General features: G+C 40.3%; 1 protein-coding gene across 1 annotated transcript in view; it reads right to left on the bottom strand.

Moving 5' to 3' along the window:
* The window catches only part of PSMA1 (proteasome 20S subunit alpha 1), a 131,668-nt gene that overhangs the window by 80,485 nt on the left and 27,258 nt on the right, over positions 1-23,925 (bottom strand). The gene's annotated exons all lie outside the window — the stretch shown is intronic.

The following is a 23,925-nucleotide window of genomic DNA, read 5'->3' as shown; positions in this document are numbered from 1 at the left end:
GATTCTACCATTAGCATTTTATTATTCATGCCTATCCATTTAGTAACATTTTATTACCACATATCTATCTATCTGTTAACATCCCTCTAACTATCTACTAATCCACTTATTTTTTGATACATTTAAAAGTAAATTGGACCAGGTGTGGTGGCTCACACCGGTAATCCCAGCACTTTGGGAGGCTGAGGCTGGAGAACTACTTGAGGCCAGGAATTTGAGAGCAGCCTGGCCAACATGGTGAAACCCCATCTCTACTAAAATACAAAAATTAGCTGGGCATGGTGGCGCATGTCTGTAATCCCAGCTACTTGGGAGGCTGAGGCAGGAGAATCACTTGAACCCGGGAGGCAGAGACTGCAGTGAGCTGAGATCGTGCCACTGTGGGCGACCAAGTGAGACTCTGTCTCAAAAAAAAAAAAAAAAAAAAAGGAAATGCAGATAAATGATGTGTTACTCCATGAGCCTGGGTAGTATGCATGTGGGTGTTTGTTTTTCATTATTCTTTATACTGTACACATATATGATAGGTATTCTATTTTATCCCCAAATGAAAAGACATTTAAAAAGAATGAATAGTATTCTTTGCCCATGGGAAAATACTTAGGTAGCTTTTTTCTGTGTGGAATACCTACGTAACCTCTTGTTTTCACCTATAGAAAGTCTACCTTTTTTTAGGAATTGGTATAACTTTCCCCCACTGAAGAATCTCTCCCTTGCTACTGCAGCCATCATCAATCTCTCTTTCTTTCTTTCTTTCTTTTTTTTTTTCTTTTGAGATGGAGTCTTGCCCTGTCGCCAGGCCGGAGTGCAGTGGCACGATCTCGGCTCACTGAAACCTCTGCTTTCCAGATTCAAGCCATTCTCATGCCTCAGCCTCCTTAGTGGCTGGGATTACAGGTGCACACCACCATGCCCAGCAAATTTTTTGTATTTTTAGTAGAGATGGGATTCCACCATGTTGGCCAGGATGGTCTCGATCTCCTGACCTCGTGATCCGCCTGCCTCAGCCTCTCAATCTCTTTCTTTTGAATTTACTTAATATCTTTGCCATTCATCATAGCCCCAAATTAAATGCCATTTAATTTATAGTCTTTTCATTTCAGGTAGAAAGGTAGCTTGCTGACACTAGTCTCAGATCCATTCCCACCCTTTCCCTGCTCTGCTCTGTTGCTGCCTCTCACAGGCTGTCTTGTTCTTTGGTTCTTGATAGGTTAAAGCAATGAGAGGCACCACAGGAGGACTGGAAACAGGGGAAGAGAGAAGCCAGGCCATTTCTCACTCTGTTCCCTGCGTCCTTTGGAATCTGACAGTGTCCCGCTGGACAGCCCCTCCCTTCTTTCTCCCAGATCTACTCGGGCAGTTCTCCTGGTGGTTTTTGCTCCTTCTGTCTGACAGCCAAGGCTTTTGGGCTCTGGTGACAACTGCTTCTCCCAGTGTCACCCTTGCAACAAGGAGAATAACTTCCTAGTTTTGCTAATCTGTGAATTACTTCACCATTCCCTTTTCGACTTCTTCACTGTTCCATTCATCTGCATAACTAATTCTCTGTTGAAACAATTTCCCTTCCTCTGAAAGACCTGTTTTTTTTGTTTTGTTTTGTCTTTTTTTTTCCTGGCTAGATCTCAGCTGACACTATGTATAGTGAAAGAGCACAGGCTTGGAAACTGGAGGGACCTAAGTTTGAATCCTATTGTTTATTCTATGAACTTGTTTAAGTTACTTAATCTCATTCTTAAACTAGGGGTTATAACACCTACTTCATTGGGTTGCTATGAGTGTTAAATGGCATACTATATGAACAGTGCCAGTACCATAGTTAGGACTCAATAAATGGAAGCTACCATTATTGATTTATATACTCCCTGACAGCATAGCCATTTTCTTCTTTTTGTGTCTCAGTGCTTTACCTAAAGGTGTTTATCACATTAGTTCCTCTTAAATTTAATTTAATCATCAACTTATTGAGCATCTACTATGCACTGGCAATTGTGTTAGGTAGTACTTCTAGAAGATATGATGAAAATACAGCCCTTGCCTTTAATGTTTTTACAATCTAATGAAAGTGAGAGATGTGACAACAACTAATTCTGCAGAAATGCAATCTGACAAACACACCAAAATGAGGTACAAGTGACACCAATAGGTACATGGTTGAAGGAATGAATGAGTGACTCTGCCTAGGAATATCAGGAAAATCTTCGGAGAGGAATAGGCGCTCTGCTGGTTTTGAATGAAAAGAAAAGTTTCAACAGGCAAAGAATGAGGGAAAGGAGAATTTGGGCTGAGGAAATGGCATGAACTAAATTGTGGAGCTATAACCATGCATGTACATTTAGAGCAAAATTTCAGCACCTCTAACGGAAGTATGTGGAGGGAGATGTAGGGAGAGACCTTGAAATCGTTGATAGCTGCTGGGTATGGACTTGATCCTATAAGTAAAAAAATCAATGCAAATTTTTGAGAAGGGGAGTGATTTCTGAGTGACCTCAGAAATCCAATTGTAATTTAAGAAAGAGAAAACAGAGTTTGGAGACCCATTATCAAGTTCGTACTATAGTCCTACTGTGACATAATCCACAACACATGGAGATAGATTGATAGGAAGGATAGGCAAGAGTGTTCACTAAAATTGGCTTTGAAACAGCATTTCTCAATCTGTTTAGCATACGAGTGTCTCGTGAATCACAATAATCGCAATTATAGCCAATTATTTTTAAATGTATTTAGAAAAAATATACATTCTTTATACTGGCCTATAATAAGGCTCTATGTGATCTGACCCAGAAAGTTCTCAGACTTCATCTGTATGCTTCCCTTTGCTTAGTCTACTCCAGCTCTATAAGCCATTTTTCTGTTGCTTGAATAGGCCAACCAGGCCCTGGTTCTGACTCAAGGCCTTTGCAGCTGCTGTTCTATCTGCCTGGAGGAGTTTTACTCCAGACCTTTGCTTATCCTTACATTTTCTGGCACTTCACTTCTTACTACCCTTCCTTTTACTTACCTTCCTTTAGGCATTCACCCTTCTTACTCTTTCTTGAATAAATCAAGCATGCTCTTGCCCCAGGGCCTTTGCACTTGCTGTTTCTGCCTAGAATTCTCTTCTCCTAGATTTCTGCATGGCTCATTTCCTCACCTCCTTCAGGTCTTTCTTTGCTTATGTGTCAACTTTTCAGTGAGGAATCCCTGCATCCCTATTTAAAAATGTGAAGTTAAATATTCTTTCTCCTTTTCTGCTTTCTTTTTCCCCATAGCACTTAACCACTTGAGATACTATGTATTTTCCTTTTCCTTTTTGTTTTTCCATGGTAGAATTTGAGGTGCATTAGGGAAGATATATGTATATATATATGTGTTTGTGTATATATATATTTTTGTCAGTAGAAGGTGACTTATTGGAAAATTTAAAAACGTGGCAACAAGACAGGTAGATCTCTGTACTGTTACTCCCCAGACCCAGAGCTTACATACCATATAGAAAGAACATAAGTGCTTCAGAAGGAATGTGTAGGATCGCTGAAATTGACCCCTCAGGGAAAGGTAAGAACGCTGTGTCTCATAGCCCATAATTTGCCAAAGGACAGGACTTAGGTAAGTACGTGTTTATGATAACATCAAGGTTGTCTTGGCTTACACAAGCAACAGTACATAAAGTAGAAATCTTGAGGCATTCCTGGGCCTGAGGTTAATCAGAAGTCAACATGGCAGATTAGCATCCAAGATGAAGTGGCATCATTCTGTACAGTGTCCAACACTGTACACTCGATTAGGAGGGAGTAAACATGATTGAGCACTGGGAGCAAGAGTAGCAGGACACCCAACAGCCCAAAGTTGGAAGGAGCACAAGTGTTCACTGATGGATGAATGGATAAACAGAATGTGGTCTAAACATACTATGAAATATTGTCCAGCCTTAAAAGGGGAGGAAGTTCTGATGCATGCTACAACATGGATGAACCTTCAGGACATTATACAAGTGAAATAAGCCAGGCAAAGAAGGATAAATGGCTGTATGATTCTACTCATATGAGGTACCTAGAGTAGTCAAACTGATAGAGAAAGCAGAATGTTGGTTGCTAGGAGTTGTGGGGATGGGAAGATGGGAAGTTATTTAATGGGTAGAGTTTCAGATCTGAAAGATGAAAAGAGTTCTAGTGATGGATGGTGGTGATGGCTTGCACCACAATGTGAATGTACTTTACTAACTGCACATTTCAACACGGTTAAGATAGCAAATTTTCATTTTGTGTTTTTTACCAGAACTTAAAAAGAAAAAAAGGGTTTTTTTTGTTTGTTTGTTCGTTTTCTTTTTTTTTTTTTTGAGACGGAGTCTCGCTCTGTCACCCAGGCTGGAGTGCAGTGGCGCGATCTCGGCTCACTGCAAGCTCTGCCTCCCGGGTTCACGCCATTCTCCTGCCTCAGCCTCTCCGAGTAGCTGGGACTACAGGCGCCCGCCACCACGCCCGGCTAATTTTTTGTATTTTTAGTAGAGACGGGGTTTCACCATGGTCTCGATCTCCTGACGTGATCCGCCCGCCTCGGCCTCCCAAAGTGCTGGGATTACAAGCGTGAGCCACCGCGCCCGGCCTGTTTGTTTTCAAAAGAGTCATAGGACAAAACAAGGTAAGAATGGTCTCATGAAAACCAAAGATACAGAGTGTTTCTAGAATGAAGGATTTATTGAATGCTGCTAAGAAAAAGATGAGATGAGGAATGAAAACATCAGTGGGGCTAATGAACAGGGGCATTACTGCTGAAACAATACAATGTCTTTAAGATGTAAAAGTGAGGTTGAAACCACATTGAAGTAGGTAACACTCTCTTCTTCCTTATCCGGGAATGAGTTGGTTGTTGGTGATCATCAGTCTGATCCACTCCAAGAGAGATCATAGCAGGGTCCAATCTGTGCTCCCCTGGGATCGTTCGCCATGGCTAGAAGTTAAAACTACACAGACACACGATCAAAACCCGGAACCCGCATGCCCAGATGACTGGGACGAGGCCATACTTCACATCTTCTCTCCCAGACTCACAATTAGGCAACGGTCACCTCAAACGACTTTATATGGCAGACACTCCCAGATCTTCCGCTGCCCGCCCCTCCTTGTCCCTTCTCCCCGCCGGGGTCAGCCTCATCGACCCCATCTCAACTCCGATGCAGTCTCTCTCTCTCTCTCTATATATATACGTATATATATACACACATATATACATATATATGTGTATGTATATATATATATTTAGACAGAGTCTTGCTTTGCTCCCCAGGCTGGAGTGCAGTGGTGAAATCTCTGCTCACTGCAAGCTCCACCTCCCGGGTTCACGCAATTCTCCTGCCTCAGCCTTCCAAGTAGCTGGGACTACAGGCGCCCGCCACCACACCCGGCTAAATTTTTGTATTTTTAGTACAGACAGGGTTTCACCATGTTAGCCAGGATGGTCTCAACCTCCTGACCTCGTGATCTGCCCGCCTAGGCCTCCCAAAGTGCTGCGATTACAGGCGTGAGTCACTGCGCCCGGCCAGGGCAGATATTCTTGTAGAATTTTGTTTCTTGCTTTATCCCTGGTGCCTAAAACAATTTGTGGTATACAGTAAGTACTCAATAAACATTTTTTGAATGAATGACTGAATAAATGGATAAATCCAGTCTCCTCATATCTCAGGTCTCAGATAAAATGCCTTCCTCAGAAACGCCTTTCCTGATCCTCCTATGTAAAACAGCCCTTCTCATCCTAGTTGTGCTTTATAATATCATTATGTTTTACTTTTCTCATAGTACTTGTCATTATCTAAAATTATTCTATTTATTTACTTGCTTATTGTCTTCCTCCTCCCTCCTCCATTAGAATGTAGGCTCCTTGAGACCTGGGCCCTTGACACAATAATTGTTAAATGAGTGAATGTACAAAACACTGTGTTGAAAGCTTCAGATGAATTATCTCACCCACTTTTCATAGCAACCCCAATTAAATAGTACCGTAGAATTCCCTTATCTCAAATAAGAAAACAGAGCTTTAAAGAGCTTACATAGCTAGAAAGTGGCAGAGCCCAGATTTGAACACGGGCATTTTGATTCCAGGACTCATTCTGAGTTAGTTTATGTAACTGAAGACTTCTGAGAGCCTTGTATATCTACAGTCTGAAAGAGAAGGAAAGCATCTACAACACTGCCCAAATTTACTTGACCACAGAAGCTTCTTCTTTGTGGGAAGTTCCTAGAATTTTATGGATATACTTTTGAAAATGCTTCCATAAGATTCTAGCCCTTTTGACTTGGAAGTTGTTAGAGCTTTCTTTACAGGACTAACATAACTTCACTGTAATTCAAGGCATGTGACCTAACATGCCTAAGAGACATGGTGGGAAGAAGGAAGAGAGGTCTGCTCAATGGAAAAGCAAAGACATTCCGGGGTTACTGTCAAAGAAAGTAATAGAGGAGGAAAAATATCTAAGGGAGAGAGAGAGAAAGAAAGAGAGAGAGAGAGAGAGAGAGCCAGCCCTAAAATGTGGTCCTAATAAGAGACAGGCACAAAGATCAGCTTTCTTTCAGCAAAATCTGTGACTATTCAGTATGTGGTCCTGGGTAAGGCAGCAGAAAGTTAATTCTGGCATGTAAATCACCAGCGGGTGAGTAGACATTGGTGTTGTTTACTCAAAATTCATTCTCCTTCTTCCTCTTTTCTAACAGAACACTGTATCTTCCCTTGTAATTCACCCTCAGGCCCTTAGCCTGTGCTTCCCTAAGCCAATTGCTCCCCTCACCAGTAAATGCTGTAGGAATGAATAGGTTGCCTTATGCAGTTGTGATCAGTGAGACATAAAGGCAAGTCTGCCTGGGGACTTCTAGGAAAGGTTTACCTGTTCATGGAAAAGAGGCACATAGGAAGAGATGTTGGACAAAGCTAATGTTAATAATGAGAATGGCAGAGTTGAAAAATGGAAAGAACCTGATTCATGGTGACATTGCTTGGCCAACCTACATTCTCATCTGGACTTCTTCTTACGTGAAATAATAAATGTTTCTTATTATTAAAGCAATTTTCTTAAGTTTTTCTGTTACTGGTGACCAAAGCATCTCAACTGATATAGCTAGGAAATAGAACCCCTCATATCCCCTCCTTATGTTCACACAGGTTAGAGTGTGAGCATTTGGAAGGAGCACTACAACAGTGGGAAGTCCAAATAGAGAGATCTACATCTCTGCAGTAAAAGATACTAATAAGCTTGATAAATTGTTGGCACAGGGAAGGAGGGTTTCAGCTTTACACTTCCATCATGTCTAGACCAAGACATGTAGGTTCCCACGCAAAAAAAAATTTTGTACTCCTTTAACCCAATATTCAGTAAACAAGTGTTCAATATTGATTTAATGGGGATGAGAATATCTGATTTTCTGTTAATCAAAATTGTAGATGTCTTTCCTTGTGTTTTAAATAAGAGATTTACCACATATGTTGACTATAATACAACATTTTAACTTACTTGGAATTATTTTTCCATAGCACAATGTTAGCTTCTAGTTATCATTTATAATAATTACAGTTAAAGGTAACATATATGGGTCTACTTATGGGTTGAAAAAATGCATAACGTTTCTTGTTTTATTATACTTTAATTTCTAGGGTACATGTGCACAACATGCAGGTTTGATACATAGGTATACACGTGCCATATTGGTTTGCTGCACCCATCAACTCATCATTTACATTAGGTAATTCTCCTAATGCTATCCCTCCCCCAGCCCCCCACCCCCGACAGGCCCTGAAGTGTGATGTTCCCCACCCTGTGTCCAAGTGATCTCATTGTTCAATTCCCACCTGTAAGTGAGAACATGCACTGTTTGGTTTCTCTGTCCTTATGATAGTTTGCTGAGAATGGTTTCCAGCTTCATTCATGCATGTCCCTGCAAAGGACATGAACTCGTCCTTTTTTATGGCTGCATAGTATTCCATGGTGTATATGTGCCACATTTTCTTTATTTTATTTTATTTTTATTTTTTATTTTTTATTATTATACGTTAGGTTTTAGGGTACATGTGCACAATGTGCAGGTTTGTTACATATGTATCCATGTGCCATGTTGTTTGGCTGCACCCATTAACTCATCATTTAGCATTAGGTATATCTCCTAATGCTGTACCTCCCCCCTCCCCTCACACCACAACAGTCCCCGGAGTGTGATGTTCCCCTTCCTGTGTCCATGAGTTCTCATTGTTCAATTCCCACCTATGAGTGAGAACATGCGATGTTTGGTTTTTTGCCCTTGCGATAGTTTACTGAGAATGATGGTTTCCAGTTTCATCCATGTCCCTACAAAGGACATGAACTCATCCTTTTTTATGGCTGCATAGTATTCCATGGTGTATATGTGCCACATTTTCTTAATCCAGTCTATCGTTGTTGGACATTTGGGTTGGTTCCAATTCTTTGCTATTGTGAATAGTGCCGCAATAAACATACGTGTGCATGTGTCTTTATAGCAGCATGATTTATAGTCCTTTGGGTATATACCCAGTAATGGGATGGCTGGGTCAAATGGTATTTCTAGTTCTAGATTCCTGAGGAATTGCCACACTGACTTCCACAATGGTTGAACTAGTTTACAGTCCCACCAACAGTGTAAAAGTGTTCCTATTTCTCCACATCCTCTCCAGCACCTGTTGTTTCCTGACTTTTTAATGATGGCCATTCTAACTGGTGTGAGATGGTATCTCACTGTGGTTTTGATTTGCATTTCTCTGATGGCCAGTGATGATGAGCATTTTTTCATGTGTTTTTTGGCTGCATAAATGTCTTCTTTTGAGAAGTGTCTGTTCATGTCCTTTGCCCACTTTTTGATGGGGTTGTTTGTTTTTTTCTTGTAAATTTGTTTGAGTTCATTGTAGATTCTGGGTATTAGCCCTTTGTCAGATGAATAGGTTGCAAAAATTTTCTCCCATTCTGTAGGTTGCCTGTTCACTCTGATGGTAGTTTCTTTTGCTGTGCAGAAGCTCTTTAGTTTAAATAGATCCCATTTGTCAATGTTGGCTTTTGTTGCCATTGCTTTTGGTGTTTTAGCCATGAAGTCCTTGCCCACGCCTATGTCCTGAATGGTATTGCCTAGGTTTTCTTGTAGGATTTTAATGGTTTTAGGTCTAACATTTAAGTCTTTAATCCATCTTGAATTAATTTTTGTATAAGGTGTAAGGAAGGGATCCAATTTCAGCTTTCTATATATGGTTAGCCAGTTTTCCTGGCACCATTTATTAAATAGGGAAATCCTTTCCCTATTGCTTGTTTTTGTCAGGTTTGTCAAAGATCAGATGGTTGTAGATGTGTGGTGTTATTTCTGAGGCCTCTGTTCTGTTCCATTGGTCTATGTCTCTGTTTTGGTACCAGTACCATGCTGTTTTGGTTACTGTTGGCTTGTAGTAAAGTTTGAAGTCAGGTAGTGTGATGCCTCCAGCTTTGTTCTTTTGGCTTAGGATTGTCTTGGCAATGAGGGCTCTTTTTTGGTTCCATATGAACCTTAAAGTAGTTTTTTCCAATTCTGTGAAGAAAGTCATTGGTAGCTTGATGGGGATGGCATCGAATCTATAAATTACTTTGGGCATTATGGCCATTTTCATGATATTGATTCTTTGTACCCATGAGCATGGAATATTCTTCCGTTTGCTTGTGTCCTTTTTTATTTTGTTGAGCAGTGGTTTGTAGTTCTCCTTGAAGATGTCCTTCACATCCCTTGTAAGTTGGATTGCTAGGTATTTTATTCTCTTTGTAGCAATTGTGAATGGGAGTTCACTCATGATTTGGCTCTCTGTTTGTTTGTTAATGGTGTATAGGAATGCTTGTGATGTTTGCACATTGATTTTGTATCCTGAGACTTTGCTGAAGTTGCTTATCAGCTTAAGGAGATTTTGGGCTGAGACAATGGGGTTTTCTAAATATACAATCATGTCATCTGCAAATGGACAATTTGACTTCCTCATTTCCTAATTGAATACCCTTTATTTCTTTCCCTTGCCTGATTGCCCTGGCCAGAACCTCCAACACTATGTTGAATAGGAGTGGTGAGAGAGGGCATCCCTGTCTTGTGCCAGTTTTCAAAGGGAATGCTTCCAGTTTTTGCCCATTCAATATGATATTGGTTATGGGTTTGTCATAAATAGCTCTTATTATTTTGAAATATGTTCCATCAATACCTAGTTTATTGAGAGTTTTTAGCATGAAGCGCTGTTGAATTTTGTCAAAGGCCTTTTCTGCATCTATTGAGATAATCATCTGGTTTTTCTCATTGGTTCTGTTTATGTGATGGAGTACGTTTATTGATTTGCGTATATTGAACCAGCCTTGCATCCCAGGAATGAAGCCAACTTGATTGTGGTGGATAAGCTTTTTGATGTGCTGCTGGATTCAGTTTGCCAGTATTTTATTGAGGATTTTTGCATTGATGTTCATCAGGGATATTGGTCTAAAATTCTTTTTTTTGTTGTGTCTGTTTCAGGCTTTGGTGTGAAGATGATGTTGGCCTCATAAAATGAGTTAGGGAGGATTCCCTCTTTTTCTGTTGATTGGAATAGTTTCAGAAGGAATGGTACCAGCTCCTCTTTGTACCTCTGGTAGAATTCGGTTGTGAATCCATCTGGTCCTGGACTTTTTTTGGTTGGTAGGCTATTAATTATTGCCTCAATTTCAGAGCCTGTTATTGGTCTATTCAGAGATTCAACTTCTTCCTGGTTTAGTCTTGGGAGGGTGTATGTGTCCAGGAATTTCTCCAATTCTTCTAGATTTTCTAGTTTATTTGCGTAGAGGTGTTTATAGTATTCTCTGATGGTAGTTTGTATTTCTGTGGGATCGGTGGTGATATCCCCTTTATCATTTTTTATTGCATCTATTTGATTCTTCTATTTTCTTCTTTATTAGTCTTGCTAGCGGTCTATCAATTTTGTTGATCTTTTTCAAAAAACCAGCTCCTAGATTCATTGATTTTTTGAAGGTTTTTTTGTGTCTCTATCTCTTTCAATTCTGCTCTGATTTTAGTTATTTCTTGCTTTCTGCTAACTTTTTAATTTGTTTGCTCTTGCTTCTCTAGTTCTTTTAATTGTGATGTTAGGGTGTTGTTTTTAGATATTTCCTGCTGTCTCTTGTGGGCATTTAGTGCTATATATTTCCCTTTACACACTGCTTTGAATTTGTCCCAGAGATTCTGGTATGTTGTGTCTCTGTTCTCACTGGTTTCAGAAAACATCTTTATTTTTGCCTGCATTTCATTATGTGCCCAGTAGTCACTCAGGAGCAAGTTGTTCAGTTTCCATGTAGTTGTGTGGTTTTTAGTGAGTTTCTTAGTCCTGAGTTCTAATTTGATTGCACTGTGGTCTGAGAGACAGTTTGCTATAATTTCTATTCTTTTACATTTGCTGAGGAGTGCTTTACTTCCAACTATGTGGTCAATTTTGGAATAAATGCAATGTGATGCTGAGAAGAATGTATATTCTGTTGATTTGGGGTGGAGAGTTCTGTAGGTGACTATTAGGTCTGCTTGGTGCAGAGCTGAGTTCAATTTCTGGATATCCTTCTTAACTTTCTGTTTCATTATCTGTCTAATGTTGATGGTGGGGTGTTAGTCTCCCATTATTATTGTGTGGGAGTCTAAGTCTCTTTGTAGGTCTCTAAGGACTTGCTTTGTGAATCTGGGTGCTCCTGTATTGGTTGCATATATATTTAGGATAGTTAGCTCTTCTTGTTGAGCTGACTCCTTTACCATTATGTAATGGCCTTCTTTGTCTCTTTAGATGTTTGTTGGTTTAAAGTCTGTTTTATCAGAGACTAGGACTGCAACCCCTGCTTTTTTTTGTTTGTTTTCCATTTGCTTGGTAGATCTTCCTCCATCCCTTTATTTTGAGTCTATGTATGTCTCTGCACATGAGATGGGTCTCCTGAATACTGCACACTGATGGGTCTTGACTCTTTATCCAATGTGCCAGTCTGTGTCTTTTAATTGGAGCATTTAGCCCATTTACATTTAAGTTTAATACTGTTATGTGATTTGATCCTGTCATTATGATGTTAGCTGATTATTTTGCTCATTAGTTGATGCAGTTTCTTCCTAGCTTTGATGGTCTTCACAATTTGGCATGTTTTTCCAGTGGCTGGTACTGGTTGTTCCTTTCCATGTTTAGTGCTTCCTTCAGGAGCTCTTGTAAGGTAGGCCTGGTGGTGACAAAATCTCTCAGCATTTGTTTGTCTGTAAAGGATTTTATTTCTCCTTCACTTATGAAGCTTAGTTTGGCTGGATATGAAATTCTGGGTTGAAAATTCTATTCTTTAAGAATGCTGAATATTGGCCCCCACTCTCTTCCAGCTTGTAGATTTCTGCTGAGAGATCTGCTGTTAGTCTGATGGGCTTCCCTTTGTGGGTAACCTGACCTTTCTCTCTGGCTGCCCTTAACATTTTTTCCTTCATTTCAACTTTGGTGAATCTGATAATTATGTGCCTTGGAGCTGCTCTTCTTGAGGAGTATCTTTGTGGTGATCTCTGTATTTCCTGAATTTGAATGTTGGCCTGCCTTGCTAGGTTGGGGAAGTTCTCCTGGATAATATCCTGAAGAGTGTTTTCCAACTTGGCTCCATTCTCCCCGTCACTTTCAGGTACACCAATCAGACGTAGATTTGGTCTTTTCACACAGTCCCATATTTCTTGGAGGCTTTGTTCGTTTCTTTTTACTCTTTTTTCTCTAATCTTGTTTTCTCACTTTATTTCATTAATTTGATCTTCAATAACTGATACCCTTTCTTCCACTTGATCAAATTGGCTACTGAAGCTTGTGCATGCATCACGAAGTTCTTGTACCATGGTTTTCAGCTCCATCAGGTCATTTAAGGTCTTCTCTATGCTGTTTATTCTAGTTAGCCATTTGTCTAATCTTTTTCCAGGTTTTTAGCTTCCTCGAGATGGGTTTGAACATCCTCCTTTACCTCGGAGAAGTTTGTTATTACCGACCTTCTGAAGCCTACTTCTGTCCACTCATCAAAGTCATTCTCCGTCCAGCTTTGTTCCGTTGCTGGCGAGGAGCTGTGTTCCTTTGGAGGAGAAGAGGCACTCTGAGCTTTAGAATTTTCAGCTTTTCTGCTCTGGTTTCTCCCCATCTTTGTTGTTTTATCTACCTTTGGTCTTTGATGTTGGTGACCTACAGATGGGGTTTTGGTGTAGATGACCTTTTTGTTGATGTTGATACTATTCTTTTCTGTTTGTTAATTTTCCTTCTAACAGTCAAGTCCCTCAGCTGCAGGTCTGTTGGAGTTTGCTGGAGTTCCACTCCAGACCCTATTTGCCTGGGTGTCACCAGCAGAGGCTGCAGAACAGCAGATATTGCTGCCTGATCCTTCCTCTGGAAGCTTCGTCCCAGAGGGGCAGCTGCCTATATGAGGTGTCTGTTGGCCACTACTGGGAGGTGTCTCCTAGTTAGGTTACACAGAGGTCAGGGATCCACGTGAGGAGGCAGTCTGTCTGTTCTCAGAGCTGAAACGCCATGCTGGGAGAACAATTGCTCTCTCCAGAGCTATTAGACAGGGACGTTTAATTCTGCAGAAGTTGTCTGCTGCCTTTTGTTCAGCTATACCCTGCCCACAGAGGTGAAATCTAGAGGCAGTAGGCCTTGTTGAGCTGTCGTGGGCTCCGCTCAGTTCGAGTTTCCCACTGCTTTTTACCTACTCAAGCCTCAGCAATGGTGGATGCCCCTCCCCAAGCCAGGCTGCTGTCTCACAGATCGATTTCAGACTGCTGCACTAGCAGTGAGCAAGGCTCTGTGGGTGTGGGAGCCACCGAGCCAGCCACGGAAGAGAATCACCTTGTCTGCTGGTTGCTAAGACCTTGGGAACAGCACAGTATTTGAGCGGGAGTGTCCCATTTTCCCAGGTAGTCTGTCACGGCTTCCTTTGGCTAGGAAAGGGAAATCCCCCAACCCCTTGTGCTTCCCAAGTGAGGTTATGCCCTGCCCTGTTTCTGCTTGCCTTCCATGGGCTGCACCCAATGTTCAACCAGTCCCAGTGAGATGCACCAGGTACCTCAGTTGGAAATGCAGAAATCACCCATCTTCTGCATCGATCCTGCTGGGAGCTGCAGACAGGAGCTACTCCTATTTGGCCATCTTGGAATGCCCCAACATTTCTTTATTTCTGGCTTTCACATTGGCATTCTTTCCCACTTTCGTGTAGTTCCAATTTTTTGTTTAGTATTCTTATGTGTTTTTCTTAAAACCAAATATCTTGGAAGCACTATTAAAGAAATTAAAGTTTACATAGGGAAACAAATCACTCATTCCCAGTAAATAGCATTATGTCATGCATTATTCCATTTTAGAAATTCAGCTTTGACTCCCTATTTCAGGTGACTGCCAGTTGGATATTTCAGGAGTAAGGAGCCAAACATCAGTTACACAAGCAACTTGCACGAGGTCTTGCAACACAAATGGGTCGGTGCTAACTCAAGAGTGCTGCCTTAACTCGGGGGAGTGGGACTTGTGTTGGAAACAAACATGAGAGGAGTAGCTGACAGATCAATGGTGTAATACTGGAGTAAAAATCCCCAAACTACTACAGCCAAGGATTTTAGGGATTCTTTCCTGTTCCTAAACTATATTCTAGCCTCCTGGATGCCCAGCTACATAACTATCCCTGGGTCTGGGATGAAATTTGCACTTGAAACCTACCAAAGGCTGCTGTTCTTCCACCTCAAAACACAATTCTAGCTACCTGAATTATTGCCTGAAGGCCTCTAGATACGGCCTGGAGAAGATGTAAACTCTCTCAGACTCAGTCTCTTGAGCTGGTGACTCTGGGTGAATGGAGGCTTAATATAAATAGAGCAAGGGGTTCTTCATGATCACATAATCCTGTCTACGTGCTCACTTTGGGGAAAATCAGGATGCCCTGGGCTTCAGAATCAGAGTTTAAAAGATTTATAGACATCTTGACAAGCAAAAGTGAACACCCTTACTCCCAACTCCATGAACTTGCTCAGGTAACTTGTCCGAGGCCATGTATCTAGTAAGTGGAAGAATGAGATTAAAATCCAAGTTGTCTAACTCTCAATACCTATGCACATAACCATTTTGCTAAATGAGAATTCCGTCAAGGTCCATGCCAAATAACTTCATGCATGAGAAAATTTTGTGAAGGGCTTACTGTCAGAAAAAGATAAGGATATCGATGTTTACCCGCACCCTTCACCATTTTCCACCTTTCACGTCTACCCCAAATTTAGTCAATCTTCTCATTCTCTACATAGATCCCTCACTGGTTCCTCACTATAGATTCATGGCTTCATACTTCACACCCAGCATAGCACACATGCATAAGTGGGTCCTAGCTCCGGCTCAGTAGAACCACCTATAATGGCACATCTATTTTTTAGATCCCTCCCATTAGAGCAAGAGGATCCAGCAGGATGGAGAAACTCATGAACACTAAAGTACAATTGGAGAGGGAATTTCAGTTATGTGATAGAGACCATTTCCCAGAACTAGACACTTGGGCAAAACTATCTTGGCCGTGAAAAGGTTGAGCTATCACCAAGCTTTTTGGGAGTAGCAAGGAAAACTGTCTGATTTATCACCACCTCTTTGGGACATTTGTTTGTGAGAAAAGAGTGGACTTTGTTTTATATTATCTTCCTTGACCTGGTACATTCATTGGGCAGAGAGCTCTGTGCCAGGCTTTCCAGCTCCTTTTAGACTTCCAGAGGTATGAAAAAAAATCATAGTAATAGAAACTGATTTCTATATCTGTATATGTATATATATTATTTTTCTTGTAATTTTATAGTCTACAAAGTGTATGAAATTTGACCTTTTTTTGATGGGAGGAGTAGAAAGTCATGCTCATAATCTTGGAGTAGCCTTTTGGAAGGTACTAAAAATGGCTGTTGGTAGTGATAAAGTTTAAATAAATAAACTTCGATGTGCAAGACAAGAGGCTGCAGATACTGGTCTAAAGTGCAGGTAAATATATAGAGAAAGGCAGAACCCAGCCTGCATTGAGTGCTAGCTGAATTTACACTGAAAGCAGGAACAAAGATGGTGAGTGTTTCTCATGGATTAGGTGTGGGCTCAGCAGACGAGAGCCAGCCTGGAGCCATTTCAGATTTCACGTGAGTTTCGCTCAGAAAGATCAAGTGACCCCAATAGAGGATGAGTTCACCTGATTTCCATTGCTATGGGGGGAGACATAAGTAACCAGTTGAAGGTCAATGCTTCACCCACACTATAAACCGTTTGATGTGGGGGGCTTCCAATGTACCCATGAAAGCAACTGTGAGAAGAATCATCAGCTTGGAACATCAGCCAGAAAGAGCTGGCTTTAAATATTTGCCACAGCTAGAGGTAACCAATGCCAAATTACATTGGTGCCAGTCAGGTAAGACATTTCCTGCTCCCTCTTATTCCTCTCACTGTTTTAACCCTGGAGGATCCAGAGGCAGCCTAATGGTGAGTAAGGAAGGAGAAGTAATTCACCAGGTAGGGAAAGAGAGATGAAGCCAGCTAAGTATCCCTCTCCCACTGTAAGCACTTTGTTAAGGGGAGAAATTTTAAATGAAATTTGGAACTTTGACTCTCACACTTAAATTATTGAACTTTTAATTAAAAAAAGAGGACTATCCATATGACGAGATGTAATCAGACGACTTTATTATCTAGGAGTGATCTGCTCTGGATTTCTCTCAAGCCAAGGACCACTTCCTCCTCAAAATGGGCAATGAGGAGAGATGGAAAAGTTGTTTTTTATTGCACTCTGTAAGTCTACTGACTCAAAGTGCTTAGGTATGTGTCATAGTGTTTTGTGCTGAATTTTCCTGTTATTTGCAAGGGTTCTAATACCTTACAAAATATTCTATGTATAGACTAAACATCAAATATTCCCAGCTAATTATTCAAGTAAGACAAAGATGGAAATTATTAAGCATACTAAAAGCAGCAAATATTTAGCTTCAGTAAATTCTTATTGGACTTAAGCTGGTTGACTGTTTAATTACAAATTCAAAAAACAAATTAAGTATTTATACAAAATGCAGAAATGTAGTGACAGCGAAAACAGATCTATAAAATTATGAATTGGAAATCAATATCAAGAAATATTCCAGGAATTCAAATGCAAAGAGAAGTTTTAATTCCATAGATCTGGTGACAGGGATACAGCTTGTGGCTTGATTCCTTTATAAGAGAAAAAAGACTGATGCTTAACTCTCTTTTGAGAAAGTTAGCATATAGTCTTCTGTTGGATCCCTACAAAATACTCTGAAAATCATTCTTAGCAAACTCTTCCCACCATTAAAAAACATTTCTTCTAACTACTAAATGTCCTTTCCAGTAAGTTGAGAGAGATAGAGTTTGAAGTAAATATTCATATTCATTCTTAGCTCATTGCAGTCTCCACCTCCTGGGTTCAAGTGATTATCCTGTCTCAGCCTCCTGAGTAGCTGGGATTACACGCATATGCCACTATGCCCGGCTAATTTTTTTGTATTTTTAGTAGAGACAGGGTTTCACCATGTTGCCCAGGCTGGTCTTGAACCACCGACCTCAAGTGATCCACCCACCTCAGCCGCCCAAAGTGTTGGGATTACAGATGTGAGCCACTGCGCCCAGCCTAATTCTATTTTCTTGACTGTTATATTCTGTAGACTACATGTGACATCTCTATATTCAGGCCTTTCTAGGGCCCCAATGCAAAGATAAAAATATTTGGGGCACATGCAATTTTAATCCATTCCTTGTAATATGCTAGAGGTCACATGAGAAAATAAGGCAGTTAGAAGTTAGATTTTTCTTGAAATCACCTCTTTTTAAAAATTATTTTCAACTTTTTTGAGTTAGAGGTACATGTACAGGTTTGTACCTGAATATATTATGTGATGCTGAGGTTTGGGGTATGAATAATTCCATCATCCAGGTAAGGAGTATAGTACCTAATAGTTTTTCCAACCCTTGTCCCCTTCCCTCCCTCCTTCCTCTGGTAATTCCCAGAGTCTACTGCTGCCGTCTTTATGTCCATAAGTACCCAATGTTTAGCTCCTACTTATAAGTGAGAACATGCGGTATTTGGTTTTCTCTTCTTGTGTTAATTTGCTTAGGATAATGACCTCTAATTGCTGCAAAGAACATGAGTTCATCCTTTTTATGGCTGTGTAGTATTCCATGGGTTATTATATGTACCACATTTTCTTTATCCAATCCACCACTGATGGGCATCTAGGTTGATTCCATGTCTTTGCTATTGTGAATAGTGCTGTGATGAACATGAGAATACATATGCATTTTTGGTAGAAGAATTTATTTTGTTTTGGATATATACCTAGTAATGGGATTGCTAGGTTGAGTAATAGTTCTAAGTTCTTTGAAAAATCTCCAACTGCTTTCCACGGTGGCTGAACTAATTCGCGTTCCCATCAACAGTGCGTAAGTGTTCCCTTTTCTCTGAAGCCTTGCCAACAGCTGTTGTTTTTTGACTTTTAATAATAGGCATTATGACTGGTGTGAGATGGTATCTCACTGCAGTTTTGATTTGCATTTCTCTAAGGATTAGCGATGTGGAGCATCTTTTCATGTTTCCTGGTCACTTCTGTGTCCTCTTTTGGGAAGTGGTCTGTTCATGTCTTTTTTGTCCATTAATTTCTTTATTTTTTTGAGACAGAGTCTCACTCTGTCACCCAGGTTGGAACACAATGGCGTGATCTTGGCTCACTGCAGCCTCAAGCTCCCAGGCTCAAGTGATCCTCCCACCTCAGCCTCCCAAGTAGCTAGGACTACAGGCATGCAACACCATGCCTGGCGCTAACTTTATTTTTTATAGAGACAGGGTCTCACTATGTTGCCCAGGCTGGTCTCAAACTCCTGGAATCAAGCAATCCTCCTGCCTCAGTCTCCCAAAGTGCTGGGATTATAGGCATCAGCTACTGTGCCTAGCTTCTTTTGCCTACTTTTAATTAGGGTTATTTGTTTTTTGCTTGTTCAATTGTTTAAGTTCCATATAGATTCTGGATATCAGACTTTTATTGGATGCATAATTTGCAAATATTTTCTCCCAACGTGTAGGTTGTATGTTTACTCTGTTGATAGTTTCTTTTGCTATGCAGAATCTCTTTAGTTTAATTAGGTGCCACTTGTCAATGTTTGCTTTTGCTGTAATTGCTTTTGAGAACTTGTTATAAATTCTCTCCCAAGGCCAATGTCTAGAATGGCACTTCCTTGATTTTCTTCTAGAATTCTTCTAGTCTGTGGTCTTACATCTAAATTTTTAATCCATCTTGAGTTAATTTCTGTATATGGTAAAATGTAGGGGCTCAGTTTCATTGCTCTGCATATAGCTAGCCAGCTATCTCAGCACAATTTATTGAATACAGAGTCCTTTCCTCATTGCTTATTTTTGTCAACTTTGTTGAAGATTAGATGGCTATAAGTGTGCAGCTTTATTTCTGGATTCTCTCTTCTGTTCCATTGGTCTATGTTTTTCTGTACCAGTACCATGCTGTTTTGGTTACTGTAGCTTTATAGTATAGTTTGAAGTTGGGAAATGAAATCACCTCTTTTCAGGATAATCACCTGGGCCCAGGGAGGTCAAGGCTGCAGTGAGCTGTGTTCAACTGCTGCACTCCAGTCTAAGCTACAGAGTGAGACCCTGTCTGAATGAAAAAGAAAAAAAAAGAATCTGTTTTGAAATATTTGTCAAGACCCTCAGGGAGAGATTTCAAATGTAACAATTTAATAGTTTAAAAACCTTAAAAATCCAGGATAAATACATGCAGGCCTACAGGACCAAACCTTATCAAAACGACTGATGTATTCAGTAATTGGATGTTTCTAATTCATGTGCATCAAAAGCCTTTATCATAAAACAGAGCTATAAAAAGAAATGGCAAAATTAAAAAGCAGAGAGGCTAAGGAGATTAAGCAGAGAGGCTAAGGAGATTCCAGAATTCTTGAGTTCTAATTCTGACACTTATTAGCTGTATAATCTTGTAGAAGTTGATATACCTGTTTTCTGCCAGGTAAAAAGGGAATATAGTACCTTCTGTCCACTGGAATTCTGAATCAATTATAAGGCAAAAAGGAAAAAATAAATAGTAGTCACAGTATCACTTGATAAGCTGCTAAAGGCCAGAATTGAGGATGTGGCTTAGATGTGTGGGAATAATAGGCTTACTGACACATAGCCCCAGGCATGCAGACCAGTTGGACTTGCTGGTCTCCCTGTGCAGGAGCCTGCCCCTGTAAAATATATGATATAGAGGAACAGAATAGAGTGCATACTCTCTGTGGATATTATGTTAAAATGAAGGAGGAAGGAGCTGAGATGAGCATTTTAAAATTCTTCTTCCAAACTTATCAGTAAGGAAATTCACTAGTGTTTCCCTGGGGAGGAGTGAGAGAGGTTGGCAGACAGCAGACAGGAGTATTGTGCCAGTGAAGCTCTTTCCACAAGGAAAGAAACACTGGAGTAGAGGAAAAGTTTTAGCTCTGAACATTTCCCAAACTCTAATTCTTTTAATACATTGGGCTTGACCATTTAGCCTATATTCCATCAAGCTGTAGCTATCCTCTTGTGGAGAAGAGATCAGCAGACTATCAAGATAGTTCTATTCTTACTTTCACAAGGCTGTTCTCCTAACACTAATTGTGATCATCTGTGGGTCCTCCTGGTACTGTCCAGGGTTGCTTCTGACCCCAGAATGCTCTGAAATAGGCCAGATTAATACATTAGATAAATTAACTTGTAGGCAACATTGTACCCATTGCTGAAAATCAATTTCCCACCCCAGATGATGTCTAGCCAAGTTGTCCTATTACATAGTATGTAACTTTGGGTCCACGGAGAAGCAGATGCCAAGAAAGGATGAGAAATGGAAGATATTTATTGGCGGGGGGAGCAGGTGAAGGCAGGGAATGCCTCCAAAGCATGGTGTAGGTCTGACATCTGTGCAAGAAGAGAGGGAAGGAAGGACAACTGGGTAGGAAGAATCTTAGACTGCAATGCAGCAGTTCTTAGAAAGGTTAAACCTGACTGATGGAGAATCCTTCAGCCAAAGTTCCTTGTTGGAAGAGTTCTATTTCACTGGAATGGGAATGTTTTAGTACCCTAGTCATCTTCAGTCGTTGGTAGAAGCAGCTAGCAGGAAGTGTGGCCTCAGTGTGAACGTGATGATGGGTCCAGAGGTCATCAGTCCATTATGATCCTCACAGCAGGAAGTGTAAGCAGTGGATTTTCATGGATGTAACATGTATATAGCCCATCAGAAGTTCTACAATGGCACTGAATTACAGCATAAAAATACTCCAATAATAGCCAAGGCAGGCACAGTGGCTCATGCCTGTACTCCTAGTACTTTGGGAGGCTAAGGTGGAAGGATTACCGAGGCCAGGAGTTTGAGACCAACTTGGGCAACATGGTGAGACTTCATGTCTACAAAAAATTTAAAAATTGGCCAAGCTTGCTGGCATGTGCCTGTAGTTCCAGCTGCCTGGGAGACTGAGGCAGGAGGATCTCTTCAGCTCAGGTGTTGGAGGCTGCAGTGAGCTAGGAGCCTGGGTGCACTTAAGCCTGGGTCATAGAGCGAGATCCTGTCTCTATTATATATATATAATGGACGACACAGGAAAGGGAACATCACACACCGGGGACTGTTGTGGGGTGGGGGGAGCGGGGAGAGATAGCATTAGGAAATATACCTAATGCTAAATGATGAGTTAATGGGTGCAGCACACCAACATGGCACATGTATACATATGTAACAAACCTGAACATTGTGCACATGTACCCTAAAACTTAGAGTATAATAATAAAATTTTAAAAAGGCAAAAAAAAAGTATATATAAAAATATGATTATATATGTTAAAAATATATAATTATATGAATATAAAGCAAGATCCTGTCTATTTTATACATATAAAAATATATGTTAAAATATATAATTATATATAATATAAAAGTATACATATTATGTATAAAATATGTAAAATAATAAGATGCTTCACATCTGAATATAGACTTCTTCCCATTATCAAATTCCAGGGAGAAATTACAGTAAAAAAAATTAGATCCCTTTGCAAGTTACATCTAAATAAGTTAAAACCCAAAGAGATTAAAGCCCTAAATCAAATTCTTTTGACTTTATGAGTTAAAGTTTAAAAAAATTAAAGTACAAAACTTGTCTTTCCTCATTTCTTACTCTACTCAGTCTTGGTCAAGAGAAGGCAGATGTGATGTTTGTTTCCCTCAGTAGCACAGTTCCTAGAATGGATGCAGTTCCTTCAAGAACTCAGAATTTGTTTTCATGATCCCCACTTAATAAAATAAAGTCCAAAGAATTCCTAGAACACACTGAATTATAAGAGTTCTAGCTCAGTCACTATGCAATTTGGAAAGCAAGCTAATCCCTAGATTATAATGCTGATACTACAGGAAAATTATGGTTCCAGATCACATCACTTGGTGAGTCCAAAGACCATATCAAAGTTATGTCCACGATAGGTGGATGGAGATAATCCAGGCTTGTCTCATCAGGATTCATTCATTCATTCATACTGCAAATAATTACTGAATACCTACTATGTATCAGGAGATATTCTAGCAGCTAATAAAATAGACAAAGATTCTTGCCTTCATGGAGCAAAATTGCATTCTTTTGGGGAAGACCTTTTTTAAACAAGATAATTAAATATTTAACACATTAGTGACATGATAAGGAGAAAAAAATAAAAGAATGGAGTTATGAGATGTTGAGAGGGGATTCGAATTTTAGCTAGGAGAGCCAGGGAGACTATTTTGAATAAAAACCTAGAGGATGTTAAAGAGCAAGCCATGTGCCTATGTAGTGAGTGATCATTTTAGGGTGGAGGAAATAGCAAATGCAAAAACAGGAGGCAGGAGTATTCCTGGAGTGTTTAAGAAATAGCAAGGAATCCTATGTGGCTGGAATGCAGTGAGCAAAGTGAAGAGCGATGAGATCAGGGGGACACAGAGGGCAGATCATGTAGTGTTCACTCTGATGAGATAGGAAGCCAGTGCAGGGTACAGAACAAGGTAGTGACTTGAATTAACAAGATCACCTGGATGCTTTGCTGAGAAGAGACTCTAAAGGGTAAGTGCAGCAGCAGGAAGACCATTTAGGAAACTGTTGCATAATCTGAAGAAGACATGATTGTGGCTTGGACCAATGTGATAGCAGGGGAGGTGACAAATGGTTGGGTTTCTGGGTACAGTTTGGTGGCAGTCACAGCCAATTTTCAAGAGTCAAGAAATTGTGAGCTTAAATTCATTTGGGAGAAATCAGCCATCAAGAAGTTAATCTTTTACTTCCAATATCGGAGGAAGAGCCACTTCTGCATACTATCTGCTTTCTCAGAGAGCAGCATTTGCAACACTTCTGGCTTCTACAAAAGTTTAAAAATCTTCACATGATGGCAGCCCCAATTAATATGTTTTACTCAAAGTGCCTTTCCTTTACAACATATTCAAATCCTCTTAATTTTATTTTCCCATTGAGTCTCACGTTTCTGGCACCCCATGCTGATAAGAGCGGGGCTGTGTCTAGTGACACAGCCTCCGTGATGTCTTATGAACAGGTATCTCAATCCTGTGCCACAGAGGCTATTGCCTGTACCTCTTGCTATGGCCTAAGACCTGCCTCCTGCTTCCTACTATTGTAATCACCCTCAGCAGAGATGTGAATTAAAGCTGCTTTGGAAACATGTACTCCTTTCAGTCTAGTGAGTGTCTACACCTATGTCATGTACTACATAAGACCTTGTCTTGTCTTCACTTTGAATGTCACAAGCCTTGAGTAGCACTTCTTTCAGTTACATTTTTTTCTCTGCAGGAAAGGGTTAAGCCTCTAGTGTTATATATCCCTCCTTTGTCCCATGACTATTTTTCAGAAAGGCTTATCTGAGTTTAC

The sequence above is a fragment of the Hylobates moloch genome, unplaced genomic scaffold (assembly GCF_009828535.3).
Source record: "Hylobates moloch isolate HMO894 unplaced genomic scaffold, HMol_V3 SCAFFOLD_11, whole genome shotgun sequence".
NCBI classification, from domain to species: Eukaryota; Metazoa; Chordata; class Mammalia; order Primates; family Hylobatidae; genus Hylobates; species Hylobates moloch.
The sequence above is the reverse complement of the archived record's forward strand: the minus strand, read 5'-3'. Positions and strand labels throughout refer to the sequence as shown.